Raw genomic sequence first — 24,440 nt, forward strand, 5'->3', positions numbered from 1 at the left:
AGGTTGATTGTTTTTTAACAAAAGTTTAAAAACTTTCGGTAAAAACCAATTTTCGCCAACTGGCTTGTTGAGGTCAACATGTCTCGTGACGTCAGAAACAGCGAATAGACTATGCTGGGAAGATCGTGTAGTGTTCATCAGATTAATTAATTGTTTCATCTAGTCGTCGATCCAACGTATTTCATTTCCATCTTGTTTCTTAATTTGTATCTTAACTTCTTTCTTTGTATTACACAACTTTCCCGACTCCCGGTTTCATTGAGTTCTGCTGAGTGAAACTCCTTAGCATGCAAGCTATTTTGCAATTAATTATTGTATCAAATAATTAATATTACTTCTTTTGATTATTAATTAAAAACTGGAATTTCTTTTGTAAAATTTGTAATTTTATCTTTCAAACGAAACTAGATTTTCATATCAGAATAAAACTGAAAAAAAATCCTATTATTGACAATAAAAGATTTATAACGAATGATATTCGTTGTTAAATATACTAAGTTATTTTAAACAATAAACAAACACTTAAAAAATTCTTCATTGTTTTAACGTTCATTTAAAACTTACTTCTAATTAATAATAGCCGCCCTCGTTACTGTCAAAAAGTAAAAATATAAACGTCACTTTGACGTAACCTCTTCAGTTATCAAGTTTTCAGTAAATAATGTTATTAGTATTAATGACACTCCATGCAATATTATGTTTTCTTCAAAACTCATGCCAGCAAATACAAAGAAAGAGTGCAGATAAGTTTATCAAATTCCAAGGAAAAATGAATAATAAACTACCTGCTTACTGTGAAAAAAATGTATCCAGTTAATGACAATGTGCACCTTTATTGATATTGCTGGAGAAGAATCAAAAATATTGATGATACGTAGTTAAACAATTGTACCATGAAACGGTGAGCGTAATGATAGTTTATAGTGGACGGGACCATGATTTATTATGTTATGTCGCGTTATTTTGGAGACAATCTTTTTAAATGTAAAATGTGACTTTCTAGTTATTGAAACTCAAGAGTCTTTATATTCTTATAATGAAAACATGACTGTACTTACGAAAATATACAAATCTAAAATGTCGAACATACAAACTGGTTCAAATAGATGGTACCCATTATGCCCATTTGAATAATCCATAGTGCTCCATTCATGAAATGAATTTAGATTACAATATGCAAGTTTATATCATCTGCGTATGAAGCTTTTGAACTATTTTGCTGTTTACAATAAAATTATATTACACTTTCTAAAATTAATTTTAGTTTACTTAAATGAGTTAAATTAAATATCATTGGTAAAAATAATAATGATTTTATATTTTTTATATTTCTGTGTTGTCAAAGGAAAAATTTTTTGAAACGATTTTAATCGGAATCGTGACAAAACTCACGAAACTGAGATTGATTAGAGACTAAAAAGACATTAAATTTTCTTATGTTAAGGTACTATGTACTGTACGTAAAATATATGTTTAACGCAGTGTTTTATGAGAAAATTATTTTTGAACTTTGTTTTTAACATTTGTCTTTACGATAAAATTTAGTATATACTCCATATATTCTTTCATGTAACACGTGTTTAGTTAAATAAGCATAATTAATCATTATTATAATTACGATATACGTGGCAGTAAAAGAAAAAAATTCTTTTAATACACCAAAAATAAATTAATGTACAGTACAGAATGAATGTAGAAAAATCGTTTGATCATTGTCTTGGAAAAATCTACGAAAGATATTTTTTATGTTTTAACTCATGCCTATTAAAGTTAGTACATTGAAAGATTCTTCCATATCCATCAGGGGTTCAGCCATGCCAGCAGTGGAGAGATTCTTAGAGTATTGCTCTCCTGGATTAAATTTCTACTCCTCGAAAGCGGTAGAAACAACTCAGCCATTTCCCCATCCAATTTAGTTATCCTCTTTAGAAAACTTCAATATTACAATATGGCATTGTTCAATAATGTATTCAATTTTATACTGTTACATTGGAATAATATAATACATTGTCATTGCCCATTGAATTAGTTCATTCATTTCTTTACTGCATTCTGAGTTTTTAAGACTGGCATTAAGTTAAGCAAATATATTTGTCATTGCTTCGTTAATTAATCTCAAATATGTAAATATAAATGCACCTCTTTTAACCATTAATTAACTTTTTATTTTTATTCTATAAATATTGTATTACATTTTAATCTCGATTGCGTTTATTCTTATTTTAGAAATAAACAACGGAGATATTTAACATTATTGTTTCAATAAACATAGGTTATAACTACTATAAATTTCGAATTTATCCTATGTTATTGTAAATGTCCACTCAGTCACAGAAATAGTTCGGATAGAACAAGGCTCGTGTTTGCAAATATCTAATAATAAGGTATTATTACTTAAAAACATCTAACAATAGAAACATTTCCGGATTTATATAGAAACTAAAATTTAAATTGTAATGTTAGTTTACCATTAAACATGAAATAAACTCACTAGATACCTCCATTTCGGGTGTACTAATGCCCTTCATGCACATTGTGGAAGCACCGTTTCCCTCATATTTTCTAAAATTTAAATATATATTGTGTGATTATTTTTATATTTAACGTACAGTACATTGAATTAATTAAAATTAATATTTCATTATAACTGCATTATGAATATTATTTCTATACTACATGTGAAAAAATTGATAAGATTGCTATTCAGTGGCGTAGCCAGGATTTTGTTTTGGGGGTCTAGTAGAGGCCAGCCTGACACAAAATTGAATTATTTCAAATTATTGTTCATTAAAATGGAATTTCCATAGGAATCGACAATAACTTAACACACATAATATGAAACTTCCTTTAATCATACATTCTCATAACATTAATATCAAACTCTAGCAATGTCTTAAACAAAAATTAACCAATCAATTATTATTATGTTTTTTGCCATTCTTTAATATAGTTTACTGTCTTTAATCTAGATCTAGACTTTCAGTGGGTACACTACACCCAATTAAATTAGCTTCAGCTTTCTATTTCTTTTTGCAAATCGGATCAACACTTTTTCGGCTGTGATGTTTTCCTTGACAATGGCATTCTCTATGTTGAGCAGTGACATGTGAGATAATCGTTCGTGAATCATTGTGCTTCTAAGCCACGTTTTTATCTGCCTCATAGCAGAAAAACTTCGCTCACAGCCGACAGAGATCACTGGGAGTACTATTGCTGCTTGAAAAAGTTTATATAAATTAGGGCAGTATTCTTTTTTAATGTGGTCTCTCAAACTTTCAGCATTCATTTTTTAATTGAATCGTGTTCTTCATGACCATCGCTTCAGCTTTCAAAGCTAATGTATCAATTCTTGAAATTTTTTAATAATTACTGATGAAGTCCTCTGTTCTTCATGTCCAATTTAAGAAATGCGTCCACCGCACGAGCTAACGGTAGATTTTCAAATCGGCGTTTCAGATTTACTATATTATCTACCACTTAGTAGTAAATGTTGATCTTCGAGTATTCTTCTGGTTGTGAATCAGCTGAAAAATCTAATGTATTGCTTTTGCCCACAGTCGACTCTGTATAAAATACTTTTTGTTGACGCCTCCTTTTTGAGACTAACTGTTAGAGTCTCTAACAAGTACTAGTGAAATCTCGTGCTTTTCAGAAAACTGCTCGATGTCTGTCTAAATTTTGAATTGATTTCTGCATGCTTCGAAAGTATCTGTAGTACTTGCTATGAGGTCACTATCCTGACCAAGAGTGGCATTTTGAATCCGGAAAAATTTACTCACTACATTCACTATAGTGAGAACTGAGTGAAATGTGTGTAAGAAATCGACGAACTCTGATTTCGTAATAATATTTAGCAATCAAAGTGCTTCTACTGGTGCTTGTCACGGTACTCCGTGATCTCTTTTCCAAAGTCAATTTAATTGCCTCATAATTTGTCGGTACTGCTTGGCAGTTTTCGTAGCGACAACTCCATCTGGTAGTACTGAGACTTCCCATTTCACGGCTGGTATGGATTCCGAAAGTGCCTTGTAATTTTTGTAGTCTCGCATAATGACCAGGTTGTGCGAAGTGAATATACAAAGCTTCGAGACCGTTAAAAAATGTTTTTGCTAGTGAAACATTTGCGCATGAGTCAACAACCACGTGATTTAGTTTGTGTGCTAAGCAGGGCCGGATTATCGAATAGGCAAAGTAGACAAATGTCTAGGGCTCGTAATTCGGAGGGGCCCGGCTCAGTGCAGAAGATTAAGATTTCTCTGTTTCAAAAGGAGTGAAACATTATTTAAGAAATTACATAGGACAGAAAACGATGTATTTAACAATTCCTACTAAGCTCCGCTCGACTAGCCATTATCTAAAAAAAAGGTCAACAGCCATCCGTGCGTCGGAAGTAATGTGCGCCACGAGATCTCTCGCACCATCTAGAAATATTCCTAGGGCCGCCTAGGGCAGTATTAGGCCTAATTGAAATAACTTTACATATTATTAGTAGGTAATAAGGTAATTGTCTAAAGTGTAAAAGAAAACAAAGCATGGAGAATTAAATGTTAGGCTGGCACCAGACTGGAGCCACCAGTGGGCACTACCAAGCTTACACGCAATGGAACTTAGTACTTATTTTCAATATGAATTGGAATTTTTCGATTTCAGGTGTGCAGATCCAGGTAAAATAATGATAATAATTTTAACAATTCCTTAAAGTTTTTTGTCGTAAAATTTGACGATGTTAAATGAAGTGACCTCGAGTAACTTTTGTTCATGGGCACTTCTGGATCGAAGGACAAACAAACGATTTAACTTACTTGTTTATAGCAGAAATTCATTTATGGAACGTAGAGCATATGTCAATTTCTATTTCCCTATTACCTTCAGTTTACAACAGATTTTTTTTATCCAAGTGTTTTCAGTGAAAATACTGTTTCTCTCCGTCGAAATTTTTCAGGAAGGGAAAGATATCACTGCTGTTTCTGAGCAAAAGAATAAAATGAAATGCAGGTCAATTTAATCAATAAGAAGTACTGTACGTGCTTACATTGCGTCTTATAGAATACAATAAATAGCAGTGCCGTAACTAGCCATTCCTGAGCCCTGTGCGAGAATTTGCATTTAGGCCCCTTAACTAATTAGGTTTGGGAAATTAATAAAACAAATACATGCATTTTGGGCCCCCTTCCAAGTGGGCTCTGTTTGGGTGCACCTGTTGCACCTGCCTAGTTACGGCACTGACAAATAGTATACAGGCAGTCCTCTACTTACGAACATTCGACTTACGAACTTTCGAAGTTACGAACAAAGCCGACAGATGGAGGGGTAACATGAGCGTGAGTAGAGTACCCAGATATCAGAGTAGCAACACACGAGTCATGGCCGCCATGTTCTGTCGACTGTCATCACGTGGTCTATGGGTTTACGTAAGAAATGACTTTTTTTTTTAGTTTAATAAAGCATTTTATTCGTAAAAATGCTTTATTAAACTAAAAAAATCAAAACATCAAAAATCAATCTTAATTTAACATTATTCAATTAGCCTAAACATTACATAATTGTAAAAACAACGTTGTATTTTTGCGCCAAACCTGGTCTTATCGACTTGCGAACGACCGCTACGAACGAATTAAGTTCGTAAGTAGAGCCTGTAATATCTTTACACAATTTACCACAAAACTTGAAACTTCAACTTACCTGTATTGTATAGTGTCATTAACAAATAATTTTTATTATTTTTCTAAAAAAAACAGCAGAAAGTTTATTCGTTGTACATAGTATAAAGCTGACTGGTTCCTTCAGGTTCGCGCGCGTCTGAGCGTGCCATGGTTCTAGCCTGTCAGATGGAGCAAGGGTGTGTGTGCAGCAGTGCTACCATTCTAGCGCTTTTTGGTATGATTGGCACATGCTCATCGAAGCCGCTTGACATACTTAATTAAGTGTTACGATGTAGAAAACTGTCGTTTAAAATTGATCCTAATATTCTTAATATTAAACAACAAAATTTATTTATTTTGTTAAATGGGCGAATAATTATTTTGTTTCAAATTAATAAACGCTATAATCTTACCACTGCAATCAAATCTAGATGGCGCGGCAGTTCACTATTAAATTATTTGTTTATGCTTTCAATGTATCACCTAATGCTTACTTGGTTGTGACTTAAATATAATTGATCAATTGATTGGATTTAATAATTTTGAATCATGTTTTTCTGGGGAGGGACACCAAGTTAACTTGGGGAGGGCCGGGCCCACCCATGCCCCTTTTTGGCTACGCCCATGTTGCTATTGTATATTCGAATATATATTCGTATATGCATATTCCCAATGGAAGCGCCGTATTGTCGATAGCTTTCACGGAAAAAATAATTGAATGATGAAAAGCAGCCAGACTGAAGGCATTCGCCCAAGCGCTTTACAGAGCAACAACTTCATGCGGTTTAGCTCGTAGATGCTACACACCAAAATATCGTTAACGCTATACTGATTCTATACTGGCTTCCCTTTCTGCGAATGTCACCTCACGCCAGTGGTGTGTACCACAGTTATTTGATGTGTAATGGCCGAATTGCGTACAATTTCAAAGCAAAATGAATTAAATCAAAAATTAAAGATTCAACCTACGGAAGGATCAGTGAGTTTCAATCTTATCTAAACGTCCAGTATTGATTTGTCATTACTTACGTTATTGGATAATTCAATAATTAAAACTTCGTTTGAAATTAAATTCTTCTTTCAAGATAAAGAAGAAAGTGAAATATTATTATTGTTTCATAATATATGTATTCTTTTCTAATTCCGGTATATGTTATATAATTAAAGAATACAATACATATGAATTATACTTATACTTAGCATGACATTGTAAATGAACGACAAAATTTAATTTTGTTTCCAAGAACAAATTTGCAACAAAATTAAACATCTGAATACGAAAATTTAATAATTTTTCGTATTTAGTTGAATTTTTACCTCGTAAATTCGAGGTAAAAATTTACTTTGTAGGCCAGTGGTGGGCAAACTTTTTTAATGGGGTGCCACAAAGTTTAAGAAATTCTAGAGGAGGGCCAGAATTATAGAAAAAATGCATTTTGTGTTAAAGCTTTTAATCATAATATTATAAAAACATTACAGCATTACACACAAATGTTACAAATTACTTTTTACCTTAAATAAAAATTAATTTAACTTTTATTCGAAGGCCCTGCCATGGTAGGCGTGTGAGACATATGGAATTGATTTTCCATAATATTTGATTTTCCATAATATTTTCGGAAGCAGGTTCCAGCTGTGACGAAGCAACTTTCAGCAGTGCGAAAAGGTGTTCATCAGTCTCAGTCAATCGGTTTCTGATTGAGTTTTTCCGCAATTTCATGGTCGAAAAAGTCTGTTCGCACACATAAGACGACGCAAACATCGCCATAATTTTCTGGGCGTGAGCAATCATCTTTAGGAATTCATCTTTCCGCAGCGCTCTATATAAACCTAGTTTTGTGGAATTCAAGAACAATTGCTTTAAATGGGTACTGCACTGCATTTCAATAATTTCCAACTGCAATTCTGCAGATACATTTTCCGGATTTACATTAAAAGACATCGAGAAAACATCTAGCGATGATTGAATGTTCTTAAAATCTTGAAACCTAGTTACAAATTCTGTGTGAAGTTTTTTCAACGCCTGACTGAATTCTTTTAGTTTATTATCACTCACTGGTGATATGGATTTTAAACGCAGAAAGTGAGTTAAATCGTTCTTCGCTATGCAGTTATAAATCAGAAAAAGCTGAGTTTTAAATGATTTCAGACAACCCCAAGTCTCATCTATAAATTGGTTCTTTCCTTGCAATTTTTTATTTAATTTGTTATAGTGTTCGAGCAAATCGGTAAAAAATGCAAAATCGGTACGCCAATCTTTGTCTTCGAAGATTTGGAAATCAGACCATTTGTCTGTTTTATTCTTTAAGAAATCTTGTATTTCCTCTTTTAAATTCCAAACCCGTTCAAATGCATATCCACAACTTAACCATCTTACTTTCGTGTGGTAAAGAAGGTCAGAATAATCTGCGTCGACTTCAATCAGAAATTCTTGGAATTGTCGGTGTACCAAGCCCCGAGATCGAATCGTATTAATTAGTTTTAAAACCACATTAAGTACATGGGTAATATCTATTGCAGCTTTACAAAGGACGTCCTGGTGAATTATACAATGTAAAAATACAACATCGTGATTAGGATTCTGGTTCCGAAAAATACCTGAAAATCCCACGTTTTTTCTAACCATATTTGGGGCTCCATCTGTAGTTATATTGCATAATTTTGAAATAGGCGCATTTAAATGTTGAAGACCTTCGAAAAGTCGTTATAAATTATTTGCCCCGTCGTTTTTCCTTTTATCGATTGCAAACAAGCTAGCTCTTCAGTAATATTAAATTCGTCGTCAACGCCTCTAATAAAGATTAATAATTGAGCAGTGTCACTTCTATCCGTACTTTCATCCATCGCCACGGAAAAATATTTAAAGTTTTCTATACGCTGCCTAAGTTGAGTCGACAAGTTTGATGCAATGGCATCAATTCGCGTTGTTACTGTTTTTCGCGATAAGGTGACAGACTCAAACTCTTTAATTTTTTCTGGACATAAAATTTTACTCATACTCACCATACAATCTTTTACAAATTCTCCTTTTGTTATTTTTAGCTATTTTATAAGCCACAACATATCCAGCCAGTGTAGAAGCCTTTTGAGCAGTGTTTTGCTTTATAAACACATTTCGTTGAGCAGATATTGTTTTTTTTAGGTTTTCCGCATTTACCTATTTTTCTGCGTCATTCATCAAAGCATATTTGGTTTTGAATGTTTGGTGTTGAAATGACGAGCAAGGTTAAAATCTTTAAATACCGCCACTGCTTCATTACAAATAAGACACACTGGCTTACCGTTGTATTCCGTAAAAAAGTATTTCCAAGCCCACTCTTCTTTAAACAGACGACACTCGGAATCGACTTTTCGTTTTTTATAACGCCATTATCCCAAAAGCGCAGATAAACATGCCAAATTCTTGGGCTATGTAAAGGCTATAATTAAATATTAGAAATCAATTAATTTGACTAGAGGAAGGGAGTTACGCTGCTATCTCGTATTAAATTTCTAAAAATTAATTTTGAATTGGTCATTAAATGTCTGAATTAAAAATTAATTATTTATAATTATTAAATTAACGTAAAACGTGCGGCTCGGTCAGTGACAGCTGGCGAGTGGCGAGTGGCGACTGAGTTCACTCGCCCCCGCCCCCGCGCCTCTCATTACACTACGCTTTGCGCCCCGTATTACGCAACACATGAACTACGCGGCTAGTTTAGCTTCACCTATAGGTTATACATCTATTATTCCACTAAGTAGAATCCTCTTTATACTTCTCGACCGTCAAACGTAATTATAGCGGGCCATATACTATCCATGTCGATGGACCCTCGGCGAGCCGGATTAAATACTTTCGTGGGCCGGAGTTGGCCCGCGGGCCGTACTTTGCCCATCATTGGTGTAGGCCTACAGTATACTATGATTCGATCGCAGATTTTAATTTGGTTGAAAAGCTACATCAGATTATTCTCGATTTAAACTTCTGGACATAAGACACCTTGGTCTTATGTCCAGAAGTTTAAAACGTCGAAAAGTGAAAAAAAAATTCAACAATAATAATAGTGGGTCTGTATGTGTGTGGCACGGTTTTGTTCACTCTGTCTGAAGCATAATAATTCCTCTAAGTTTTGTCTAAAATTTCTGAAATTTTGCATGGAAGAGTGTGTATTAGAGGATTCCTGCTATTAAATTTTCGTGGTTAAAGAACGAGGGGGTGGGAAGATAATGGAGGTCGTGTTTATCTTCATTAGGTGGGACTTAATGACGATTACTCTAGTTATTAGAATTCAAAAGTTTTTATAAAACCCACCGCCACCCACAAAATAAAGCTTTTCGCCATTTTATAAAAGTTAAAAATATTTTAAAAATTTTAAATAAAATATAATAGCAGATAGCGCCACCAAAATTTTTAACGTTGTCGGGAAAGTTGAGCAACTCGTTTCTGGTTTATCTCCGATTGCATTTGAAATTCGGCATTTCAGTTTGTTTGTTTTCCATTTCCTATTAACTACAAAACGTTTTATATGGAAAATCTGTTTAATAAAATGTAGACGCACGATAATATTTTATTAAACTACCGTTGAATTTTAGAGTAATTATTTGGAACAGACTTTCATATTATATGATGAGCATCGAGGTGTCGCTGTTATCCTTCAAACACGAAGCAAATTTTACAACGACTCTGATCCCGGATAAACAGACACAATATTGATCGCTCGTGCTCATATGGTTTTGTGTTCTTCTATTATTCAATTATTATACGGTTAGCAATAATATAACGGACAGAAGGTAATTAACCAAATTAGAATCGCAAATCAGCGTAATCGTTGTGATATTCTTAGATGTCATTTAAAAATATCCTATCTTATTAAAACATTTTATAAAAAATAAAAAATTCCGTTATTAATTAGTTTTTCTAAAGCATTTTATATTCGTGTGTACCATTTGATTTGAATAATCAATTTTTTTTTATTAATTTGTAGTAAGAAAATTAGATATATTTTGAAAATAATATTATCAAAATAAATTTGTACAGATCGACAATTCTATTTAAAATTTTATGATAAAAATCTTCGTTTGTGCGAATTTCTTAATTAAAATTTACGCAAATATAATCGTAATTTAATAAAACTTAAATATGTAAATAAATGTACAAATTTTATCCATTCACTTTATTGTCTTTATGCTATAAATACTGTTTTGTAATTTTAATTTCGATAGTATTTATACTTTAGAAACAGATAATCCAGATATGAAATAATATTGCCTTAATTTCTATAACTTATAACTAATACAAAATTAAAATTTGTTCCCGTGTTATCGTAATTGTCGCACCCAGACACAGAACAAAGTTCGGATAGAACAAAGTTCTTGTTTCTAAATTGCTAATTATAATGTGAATTATTAATTTTTAATTTAACAATAGAATAATTATCGGCATTGTACAGAAATTAAAATATGAATTGTAATGATAATTTATCTATAAACGTGGTATAAAGTCACGAAATACCTCCCTTTCGTTTCTACGACTGTTATTTCGTGAGTAATAGCTGTACAGCATATAAATTAACTCCATAACAAAATATATTAAATCATAAATTAATGAATGCAACTCTAAATAAATCCAAGAGTTTTATTCTTATCTGAAAGTGATATTAATTTATTAAGTTAATTTTATAATTCCCGAATAACTTCTTTCGTTATTGGATAATTTAATAATTAAAAACTCCATTTGAAATTACATTCTTTCTTCAAGATAAAGAAGAAATAGAAATTTTATTATCGTTTCTGAATATACGTATATATCACTATTAGAAAAGAAGATATGCGTTATATAATTAAAATAATGAATATAATAAATAGGAATTGCACTTTAGCATGACATTGTCAATGGACAATTAAATTTAATTTTGTTACTAAGAACAAATTTGCAACTAAATTAAACAATTATATACGATAAATTATTACATTTTAAGAATTGTCCGAAATTTTTATGCCAAACGGAAAGAATGTGTTAATTATTTACAGTTAAGTAAAATTTAATAGTCATTCGTAATTATTTTCGACGGGATTTATTAATATAGATACTGTTTTATGTTGTAAAAAATAAACTATACTAAAAAGCGCTTAACTTTCTGTCATTTAAGTATTATTATACGTGTTAATTCTTTTGATTTGCAGTTGATAAATAATATGGAGTAAGTTACATTCCAACCTGTTTTGTGCGGTGGCTAGGGACCGCATAAAAGAAAACGCATAAAAAAATGGCACGAAACTTCACGAGTGGCTATAAAAAATAGATTACGCAACACAATTAAAAAAATATTTTTATGCGGTCCCTATTCACTGCATAAGTCTCACATAGAAAATAACTCAAAACCGTACGAAATAAGTAGGAATTGCTTTTTTAATTCCTTGGGTCTTTTTCTTCAATCCCTAATGGGAAAAAAAAAATCCTCTAAGAATTTTATTTTTTATATTAATTAATTATTTTCACTTAAATACGAACCTAACATTAAAAAGTTAAAAATAATCGTTAAAAATGATTTTATTTGATAAATATAGCTGCAAGAAGTGTTATTTCATTTAACAAGGCGTGAAATTTTACACCTGCTGTCTAAAGCTGGAGGGAAGCTAACTTACCGCATTTGTTTAAATATAACACAATATTTATGATTTTTATGCTAAAATACGAGGGGACCGAAAAAATTGTATGAGAAAAAAACTTTAATGAATAAAAAATGAAAAAACCTGCTGATGTCATAGAAAGCATCCAATAGAGTTTTAAAAAATTTTACAAAAGTCAATTATGTTCCAATTTGATTGAAATTTTCATATACCGCACAAAAGAAATCGCACAAAAAACAGGTTTGACTGTATTTCAATTTTTAGTCAAAATAAATAAATATATATATAAATGAAGCATTTATACGACGGGTTTATAGAAAAAAATAATTAAGCGTACAAAAATATATGTGAAAGAATTTTTATAATAAGTTACTTATATTAATTACAAGCAAATGAGCCCGGCGTTGCTCAGGCAAGTAAGTTAACTCTCATTACAATTGGAGATTTAACTTACTTGATGATAACCTTACTTGAATAAAATGATTAATTTTAAATTCTAAAATATATATTTTAGAATTTAAAATTATATTTTATTCAGTGTTTGGAACATTATATTTAGAATTTTTCGAATTTCGAAAGAATTCAAATATTCGTTCGAATTCGTTTGTTTTGGATTTATTGTTTTTGGGTTACCAGAAGAGTGGAAATAATTAAAATATTTATTAATTTCCAAAATGTATACTATACGTGCCATTATTTACTTCCATCTTTATTATTTACACTTTATACTGACTAAAACTAACTTTCTCCCCCTTTTCCCTCGGAGAGTTGAATTTCCAAAAGTCTCTCCTTAATTAATGTGCATTTCATGGCATACCCTACTAAAACGCAGTCAACGAAAAAACCGCATCCGAAATAGTACAGTAGAAGTCGAGTTCTTCAAGGTAACCCTTAACCCTCTACCTCTTCCCCGCGAGTGATTTCCAAAAATAGTTTATAAGGGTGCATTCTCATGGCGTACTCTAATAAAACGCAGTTAAAAATAAAAAATCGCATCTACAATAGTACAATAGAAGCTGAGGTTTTTAGGAAAAGCCTTAATTCTCTCCCTCTCCCCGCGGGGGAGGGGAATTTTGAAAAATCCCTTCTTAGTGTACATTCTTGTGACCAACATTAACTGTGTACCAAATTTCAACTCTCAACCGTTTGGGCTCTGTGCTTATTATTATTATTATTATTAACCTATCTCGATTATATTATAAGATTTATGAATAACATATAAAACATAATATATATGCATATTTATATATAAATTTTAGCGTAAATGTTACGTAACCAAATTTACTTTTCTCTTTTCTAGGTGCATTTTTAAATATGAAACGTAAATTAAAATTGAATAACTTTTTTTACAGTCAAAATAATTGGTTAAAAAATAAAACGTCGGTTAAATTTTTTCCATAGTCACTTTTTAACCACACTGTATATTCTTATTCTACTTTGCAATAACACATCTTATCAATTAATTATGAAACTAAAAAATCAGTTATATCAGTTTATTTGTACGCTGAACTATTTACATTTTTATATAAATTCAGTTTTGGTTTAGTAACTTCATTCAAAATTTTGTTTCTATTCTACTTTTATTGAACGTAGCAAATGTTTATACACGAAATGTTTATACAGATCAATATTATGAATGGTTTTCTATCTGATTTTCCCTATATCTTAGCGTGTTCTAAGTGCGCCATAAAATATGCTAATAACCAATAATTTGCTTCACATTTAAATATATATTTGAGTAATAGCTATGTAAAATGCAGGGAAATAAGGTGAAGAGAGAACTTGTTAGGCTGAACAACAAAGGCTGAAAATTACGTCAGTATATTTTTAACGTCTTGGAATTAATGACGCGCCGAAATTCCGCTGTAATCTTATGAGTAAATTAAGAATTTCATTTTTTTTCTTATCTAAGGAGTAACATGTGTAATTGAAAATAAACGCGTATATAATATATACCCGTATTTGAATTGACATAATATTGAAATATCTGTAAAAACTGTTAAAGTATTTATTAATTCTTGTCAATACGTATTATAATTCTGTTTAGGTAAAATTGAAACACGCGTGTCTTTTCACTTGTCTTTGTGCAGTTAACAAAGGCAAAACAGTATTATTCCTATTCATTTTCAATTTTTTTTCTTAAAGTCATAATAATTGTACAGAAATAACAAACAATTATCGATGAAAGATACGCAAAGAAATATATCTAACGAATATAATTATTTATTACTATTAAATACGGGCATTATTAGTATATCTGTTCGTATATATATAACAAACACGAAACGAAACTGGCATTAATTTACGAAACAATCGATATCGTTGGCAGAGTTTCCATAGTTATTTGTATTCATGTGTAATATTAAACCATTTCGGAAGCTGAAGCCGAAAGAGAAAAAAGATGAGATTCTGGATCATTATATTAATATACGTCACATCTATCGTTATTAAATGTCGTAAGTAAAGTATTTATTTTATAAAAAAAAAATATTTTATATGAAGGATAAATGTATTTATTGAAGTAGAATATTTGTTTATATTCTTCTATATATAGCATAATTAAGAAAAAAAACATATATTCTAACTGTAGACAGATGAAACAAGTTTAATTACGAAGTTAAAATTTAACCATTTTGTAATGATTAGACTTAAACGTTATTTAATTTTGTTTATATTATATTATAATCATCTAAAATGATATATTTATAGCTAATTTAACAATATAAGTCGTTTAAATTCTGAAATTCTTGTCAAATGACGAACATTTCGGTATAGAAACACCACATTTTTTATAATAACAGAAAAATTTCATTAATAATACGTATTATTTCTTTTTGTTGATGTCAAGTTCACTAAATTTCCAAACGACGACTTCATAATTTTAATAGAGTATTTTTCATTTGTAACCGGATTTCTGAGTTATTGTTAGTAGTAGTGGTTTGGGAAGCTTTGATCACAAAATTAATTTTCTAATTACAAATTTGAATTAAATTAATTTTATTTTAACAATATTAAGATGATTTGATCACAAAATTAATTTTTAAGATTTATTTTAATATTATTATAGAATTAAGTTGCAGTGATAATTTAAAATTTGTCGAGTAAATTAAATTAAGATTACAAATAATTTTTAAAATAAAAATTTGTCGAATAGATCAATTCAATTCATTGCTTCAGTTTTCATATTTAGAAAACTTTTCAGTTCATTTCTTTAGTTTTTATAAAACATCTTGTAACAGTAAAGCAAAGTTTAATTAATATATTTAGTGAAGATCCTTATTACTCCGTTGCGATCTTTACGATGTTCCGTCTCGAGTTGGGTTTTGCGACTCGAGAATGTCCGTAAGATGGTTCGAGGAAAGCTACACCTCCACACTCAACAAGTAAATATATACAGTTTATTTACACAACAAATATTTACAAGATGTACAATGTTCGACACCAATACATACACTATGCTACAAAGATGTAGTATCGCTAGTCGGCTTGTCTATTGGGGACTGTTAAGCTTCGGGGAACTCAAGTCGCTTTTCCGGAGATGGCTCAACCGCGTGGCCGTCTGTCTCTGCACTAACCTTTTTCCGGAGGACTTTCCAAGAGGAGAACGCTCTCTCTATACACCTCAAAGGCTTACCTAGTGTCAGAGACCACCACGTATCCGGTCTCTCGCCCTTTCTCCTCGTTTTTCCGCCACCCTTCCAATTTAAGGGATCCTGCTGCGACCACCTGCGACCAATCAGTTCCTTCTTTTTTTTCTTTTTTTTTTTTTGAGAGCTTCCAAAGACGTCTGCCCTATTTCCCGCCGACGTAGCTCACATTCGCGTCCGTCCCCTGTTTACATTTTTTTCCCAGCCGGCCGACACGTAGCACACACATTGACCCCTAAACGAAACCGCTACTCCTTTGATCTTTCCGACCGTTTATGGCCCCAACGCCAGGTGGGTCCAATAATCTCTGTCGCGTGGCTTTTCGACTTAGGACGCTAAAAGCGACCTTTACAATATTCTTTCTAATTATTAAATTTATTATTATAAAATTAATTTGCATTAATAATTTTTACAGTTTATTCTAATATAAAGAGTAAATTAAAACACGACAACTTTAAATAACATTTTAACAATAAGACAAAGTAAAATACAGAAATAGTTCAATATAATAAGTATCTAAATTATATTTCTTACTTATTAATTAAATACCTATACAATATATTCATTTTGAAAATATCTGTTTTTGTTTAAGAATTGTTCCTAAGATAGAATATCACAAAAAGAACATTCCTTTAAAAAATATATGTGGTAATAATAATTTTTTAAATATTATCCAATCTTAGACATTTAAGAAGTTCGATGTCTAAATAATTGTAGTTCCATTAATAAAATAAAAATTTCTATCTGTCCAATTTTTGAGGATTTAGGTACTCCCAACTTTTCAATGTCAAATGATGGAATTTTTATGTTATATATTGCTTCGGTTAAGTTTAAAAAATTAAATTCAATTTGCCCTCCCTTGTAATAAATTATATTGTACTTTTTTATATAAATTAAATAAAATTTCATATACCCTACTATAAATTCCTAACATCCAAAATTATGATTTTTATATGATAAATACATCTCTTGTAAGAAATTTCCAAATTTAACAGATTTTTTATCTCGTGGTGATAAATTATCAAATGTAATGAATTGATTAACAGTAGTAAAATTTCCCGATGGCGAGGGAAGTACATTTATACATTATTAGAATACAAATTATTAAAAAAATTAACAGAACAATAGTTGTAATGCTTGTTTCATAATCAATTACATTTCAGTTTTACTTTGATGTATTTAACAATAAGTTAAATTACAATTCACTTTTTATATTAAAATAATAGTAATACAACGGTATATATATAATAACCATTATTTTTTCCAATTTAATTTGATAAAGAAATGTAATGAATTTATTACAAAAATCTATCATTCCAAAATTGTTTGCATGTCTTGCTACAAACCCAATTTGTTTACATGAGGTGTTGAATGAAAGATTTTCGTCGCAAATTGTGAGAGCTTCAAAGTCATAGATAACTCTTATATCAGAAACTATTACTCCATGAATGTTTTTTTTTGGTAGTAAAATTAACTTGCCATTGATCTTTCGCTGATAATTGATAGTTTTTAACAGAATCCATATAAAGGTCTATTACAGCTTCTATAGGAGTGTCTAATGTTTTTATGGCCAACAGTCGATAAGTTGAAATGCTTAAAAATATATTAACATCGCATTCTGTAATTTTATATAAATAAAAATTAGGATTACTATTATTTTATATTAAATAAGAAAATAACGAAAAGATTTCATACATAAACATTTCTTACCAAACATATAGAATGTTTATTGATGTACCAAATGTTGTCTCGTCTTCCTATTTTTGATATTATATCACGATTATATTCAATTATTTCATCCATTTTATCAAATTGTTAATATGAAATCTATAAAAATATAATTTTTAAAATTTATATTGTAATTGAATTAAAATGAAACTTGTTTTTAAAATTTACAAAATTTAGTTACTATAATGAAATGAAAGTAAAAGATATATTACAAGAATTTTACTCGAATTGTACAGTAGCAATAATGATAATAATAATATTACAAAATGGTCTTTCTTCAAATTAAATTTATACTGTATGATCCAACTTATTAAACTTTGAATTACTATACGGTTTATACTAAACCATAATTTCTTTGAAATAATATTTATTTAACTGATAAACTCTAATTAAAGATATTAAACTTATAAAATGAAACTGTGATTATATACATTTTTTTTATTATAAACTCATTTCACCTCAATGAAAATTATTATATATCAACGAACTTTAAGAATAAATTTTACAACAATAAGGTGGTTTATTTTAAAAACAACTTATTTAATTAGGCTAACTAAAAACATAATAAAATTGTAACACTATCTGTATTAGTTATATATTATAGTACGTACAATTAGATTAGTTTTAAATATATTTAAAAATTTATATATAATATGATTACATTTATTTATTTAATATTAACTTATTATCGATAATATTATCATTTTAATTAATTTCTATACATTTAAATTTATATTACTGAGTATTTATTTAAATATAATTAAGAAAGAATTTAAAGAATATTAAACTCCAAGAAAACGAACCTCTGATTGTAATTCCTAAAAATTTGTTTTTCACATGATAGATATAAACCCTACAAATAATTGCTGAATTCTTATGTGTAACTGTTAACTTTTTAAAAATAATAGATTCGTTATAATAATGAATTTTGCTGAACTTTTCCCTTCAGTTTATCTAAAACATGACATAATTCTGCAAGTAAATGAAGTAATACTTAGTCTCACGTATGTCTTGACGTATTCGTTCTACGTCTTCTTTTATATAGGCCATTTGTTCCAACAATTTATCATTTGAGACATTTATTAAATCCGATATTTTAGTCCATAGAAGTGCGGATGAGGTGTCAAGTTGACTTGCCGAATTAGTAAGAAGACTTGAATTAATATTAGGTGACTCACCTGTTGAGCCTAATGAATTCTGCTGACCAGGTTCCATATTTTGATTCGAGAATTCTTTTGTTCCTTCTTGTAAATCACTTTTCGGTTGTGTTCCATAATCCGTAATGAGTTTGAAGTTTGAAGTGCTTGGTTGAGCTTGTTTGTTCTCTGTTCTCGTTCTGGTCCGTGGAGGTCTTCCACGCTTGACTGGAGATCTTTGCATATTATTATTTTTTATATTATTGCTTTTTCCTTTACCTTCACTTAGATATTGTTAGTAATAAATGATAATTATATAATGTTATTACTTACGTCATTGTGCATGCTGCTGTTCCTCTCTTTTTTTCCGACGCTTGGTTTGGACAGGAATTGATACCGTTTGACTACTCGTCTTTCTGTTCTTCTTTCTTTCGTTCCTACTTTTATCGTTATCATCATCAGTAATATTGCATTCCTTTCTTTTCTTCACGTTTTCTTCGACCACCTTTTTTACTTTTTTCTGAATATTAGAAACTGGGGCTGCAGGGACTGTCTCGGGTTCTTTTTTTAGCGTGATTTCGGAACGATCGTTTTCTTGACAGATAAAACAGCTCTCGTCTTCTCGACATATTCCCCCTACAACCCATTTCGTACTTTTTAGGGTTAATGTTACCCTAGGATCCAAAATGGCGGCGGGGGAAATTTTTCCCTACGTTGGAGACTCGATGGGGAAAAAAATTTTCCCTCGATTCAAGATGGCTGCGTTTCCGGCCGCCATCTTGAATTTCTCTGCACACTCCGCGGATATTAACCGAAATAAACAATAAAAAAAGAATTTTTTTACTCACTTTTCGATGGTGGTTGCCTGCTTCTTCCTATCTTTTTTTCCTTTCCGAACGTATTTTTAAATATACGCCCTTTCTCGTACTTTCTTTTACATATTAAGGTCTCGTCGATTTCCACCGTTTTATTCGGCACTCCTTTTTTAAACGATGTCAAATTACTCAAAGCTATAAGCAATACCAACCGTATGTGATTGGACCAATCGACTTCCGTTTTTCTGGATTTGCCCGCCGCAATCGCCGAGGTCGTCGCCGTACATTCCAGACATAGTTAGTGCCATATAAACGACAGAATGTGGCCAAATTTACTTTTAAATGTTCCATGAAAGGCAGAGGTCTTCGTTCCGCACTTACTACATCGCAAGAAACAGCTTTCTCTATTACTCCGATAGTTTAATTTGCATAAAGAATCGCAATGAATGCAAACGGACTCGGTCGGCTGTATGCCTAATTTTACAGCAAATTTCAATGCGTTATCGATACTGGGAGGCAAACCTGGTTCCAAAAAGTCGTCTTCAATTAACATGGAGAAATCACGGGTGGTGCATTTCGACCAAAATTCGTCGTTGCAACTCAAATCTGCAAAACTACTCATTATCGAACAATTGCAAATAAACTATACGTTTACCGATAATAAATTGTGCGAGAATGAAATATCGTAACGAAATAAAACAGCAATTATTCCAATACGCAATTCGTCGCAACACTACAGCAAACGATTCCAATTTTTGAAATTTTGCTTTATAAATTTTATCAGCTTCATTCTATAACTGTTGTAGTAAAAAACCTGTCAATATCCTTTGAATTTAAGTATAAATAGAGCTGTAATTTTTTGTTACAATCAACAAAACATTAATGTTATATTATTTTAAATTGCTGTTTTCAAAATTATTATTATTGTTGCAAATCAGCACAATTAAACTAAATATATTAAACTTTGCCTTAATTAAAATAATTTTATTTTAACAATAAGATTTATGATTAGTATAGCTAAAGAAATTTCGGTGTTATATTATTTGAAGTTGTCATGTTTTAATTTACTCTGACATTAAGATAAATTTGATAGCTAAACACAATATATTAAACTTATTGTTAAAATAAAATTTATTATAAACTGTTCAAATGACTTATAATTCCTTCTTTTCATCTGTAGATTATTTGCACGGTTTATATGTATCATATGAGAAACAAAATTTTAGGGAGTAGGCGCGAAGTGGTAGAGTTTAAAAGTACTATATAACTTATTTCTGAAATACGAAAAATTTTCGCCGACTTTATGTAAATTAATTACTTCATTTACTTGAAGAAATATGTCATGTTTTAGATAAACTGAAGGGAAAAGTTCAGCAAAATTCATTATTATAACGAATCTATTATTTTTAAAAAGTTAACAGTTAGACATAAGAATTCAGCAATTATTTGTAGGGTTTATATCTATCATGTGAAAAACAAATTTTTAGGAATTACAATCAGAGGTTCGTTTTCTTGGAGTTTAATATTCTTTAAACTCTTTCTTAATTATATTTAAATAAATACTCAGTAATATAAATTTAAATGTATAGAAATTAATTAAAATGATAATATTATCGATAATAAGTTAATATTAAATAAATAAATGTAATCATATTATATATAAATTTTTAAATATATTTAAAACTAATCTAATTGTACGTACTATAATATATAACTAATACAGATAGTGTTACAATTTTATTATGTTTTTAGTTAGCTTAATTAAATAAGTTGTTTTTAAAATAAACCACCTTATTGTTGTAAAATTTATTCTTAAAGTTCGTTGATATATAATAATTTTCATTGAGGTGAAATGAGTTTATAATAAAAAAAATGTATATAATCACAGTTTCATTTTATAAGTTTAATATCTTTAATTAGAGTTTATCAGTTAAATAAATATTATTTCAAAGAAATTATGGTTTAGTATAAACCGTATAGTAATTCAAAGTTTAATAAGTTGGATCATACAGTATAAATTTAATTTGAAGAAAGACCATTTTGTAATATTATTATTATCATTATTGCTACTGTACAATTCGAGTAAAATTCTTGTAATATATCTTTTACTTTCATTTCATTATAGTAACTAAATTTTGTAAATTTTAAAAACAAGTTTCATTTCAATTCAATTACAATATAAATTTTAAAAATTATATTTTTATAGATTTCATATTAACAATTTGATAAAATGGATGAAATAATTGAATATAATCGTGATATAATATCAAAAATAGGAAGACGAGACAACATTTGGTACATCAATGAACATTCTATATGGTCGGTAAGAAATGTTTATGTATGAAATCTTTTCGTTATTTTCTTATTTAATATAAAATAATAGTAATCCTAATTTTTATTTATATAAAATTACAGAATGCGATGTTAATATATTTTTAAGCATTTCAACTTATCGACTGTTGGCCATAAAAACATTAGACACTCCTATAGAAGCTGTAATAGACCTTTATATGGATTCTGTTAAAAACTATCAATTATCAGCGAAAGATCAATGGCAAGTTAATTTTACTACCAAAAAAAAAAACATTCATGGAGTAATAGTTTCTGATATAAGAGTTATCTATGACTTTGAAGCTCTCACAATTTGCGACGAAAATCTTTCATTCAACACCTCATGTAAACAAATTGGGTTTGTAGCAAGACATGCAAACAATTTTGGAATGATAGATTTTTGTAATAAATTCATTACATTTCTTTATCAAATTAAATTGGAAAAACTAATGGTTATTATATATATACCGTTGTATTACTATTATTTTAATATAAAAAGTGAATTGTAATTTAACTTATTGTTAAATACATCAAAGTAAAACTGAAATGTAATTGATTATGAAACAAGCATTACAACTATTGTTCTGTTAATTTTTTTAATAATTTGTATTCTAATAATGTATAAATGTACTTCCCTCGCCATCAGGAAATTTTACTACTGTTAATCAATTCATTACATTTGATAATTTATCACCACGAGATAAAAAATCTGTTAAATTTGGAAATTTCTTACAAGAGATGTATTTATCATATAAAAATCATAATTTTGGATGTTAGGAATTCATAGTAGGGTATATGAAATTTTATTTAATTTATATAAAAAAGTACAATATAATTTATTACAAGGGAGGGCAAATTGAATTTAATTTTTTAAACTTAACCGAAGCAATATATAACATAAAAATTCCATCATTTGACATTGAAAAGTTGGGAGTACCTAAATCCTCAAAAATTGGACAGATAGAAATTTTTATTTTATTAATGGAACTACAATTATTTAGACATCGAACTTCTTAGGTGTCTAAGATTGGATAATATTTAAAAAATTATTATTACCACAAATATTTTTTAAAGGAATGTTCTTTTTGTGATATTCTATCTTACGAACAATTCTTAATTAAACAAAAACAGATATTTTCAAAATGAATATATTGTATAGGTATTTAATTAATAAGTAAGAAATATAATTTAGATACTTATTATATTGAACTATTTCTGTATTTTACTTTGTCTTATTGTTAAAATGTTATTTAAAGTGGTCGTGTTTTAATTTACTCTTTATATTAGAATAAACTGTAAAAATTATTAATGCAAATTAATTTTATAATAATAAATTTAATAATTAGAAAGAATATATTAATTAAACTTTGCTTTACTGTTACAAGATGTTTTATAAAAACTAAAGAAATGAACTGAAAAGTTTTCTAAATATGAAAACTGAAGCAATGAATTGAATTGATCTATTCGACAAATTTTTATTTGTAACCTTAATTTAATATACTCAATAGATATTTATAATAAATATCAATTGAGAAAATAATTAATTTAAAAACGTAATTTCATAAAATTAATTCCGGTATTGATAATAAAACTATTACTCGAGAAATTTTCATTTGTAATCTTAATTTAATTTACTTGACAAATTTTTGAACTGAAAAATTAATTTTGTGATTGAAATAATTTTATTCAACAAGTTTTTATTTGTAATCTTAATTTATTCGACAAATTTTTATTTTAAAAATTATTTGTAATCTTAATTTAATTTACTCGACAAATTTTAAATTATCACTGCAACTAAATTCTATAATAATATTAAAATAAATCTTAAAAATTAATTTTGTGATCAAATCATCTTAATATTGTTAAAATAAAATTAATTTAATTCAAATTTGTAATTAGAAAATTAATTTTGTGATCAAAGCTTCCCAAACCACTACTACTATTGCTAAAATTTTGAATAATTTAAAAATTAAATGATTTAGTAATGAACGTAACTATATTCGAATAATAAGCAATAAAACTAACTTGTCTGCTACTTCTTTAAATATTTCATTATTTTCACCCACAAAAATGATTGTTCATGTTTTTTTTTTTTTTTTTTTTGTAAAAATGTCATAGAAATTCTTTTTGCTTATAGATAAACGTACATTAAGTTCAAAATTCAATATTTTTTTTTTATTTATATTAAGGCATTATTGTAAAATTTCATAGTCTAGAGACGAATGGCTCACACGAAACAAAAATAAACACGCTCTAGTGAAATACAACAAAATTACAAGTAAATAATTTAATAAATATATTTCATGGCAAAGTTTAAATAGATAAACGAGAAGTTAACAAACATTCCACATCTCTATCATTTACGTAGCACAATTTAAAAAGAATTCCATGTATGACAGTCAAATGAAAATGGAAAATATACACAAATGCTTGAGAGTATGTACTTTTTATCAGCAGACATAAATTATTATTATAAGCTGGATTAATTCTACTAAAATTGTTATTGAAAAATATTTTATCAAAGTAGAT

This window comes from Centruroides vittatus, unplaced genomic scaffold (genome assembly GCF_030686945.1).
Source record: "Centruroides vittatus isolate TY-2023 unplaced genomic scaffold, ASM3068694v2 contig_273, whole genome shotgun sequence".
NCBI lineage: Eukaryota > Metazoa > Arthropoda > Arachnida > Scorpiones > Buthidae > Centruroides > Centruroides vittatus.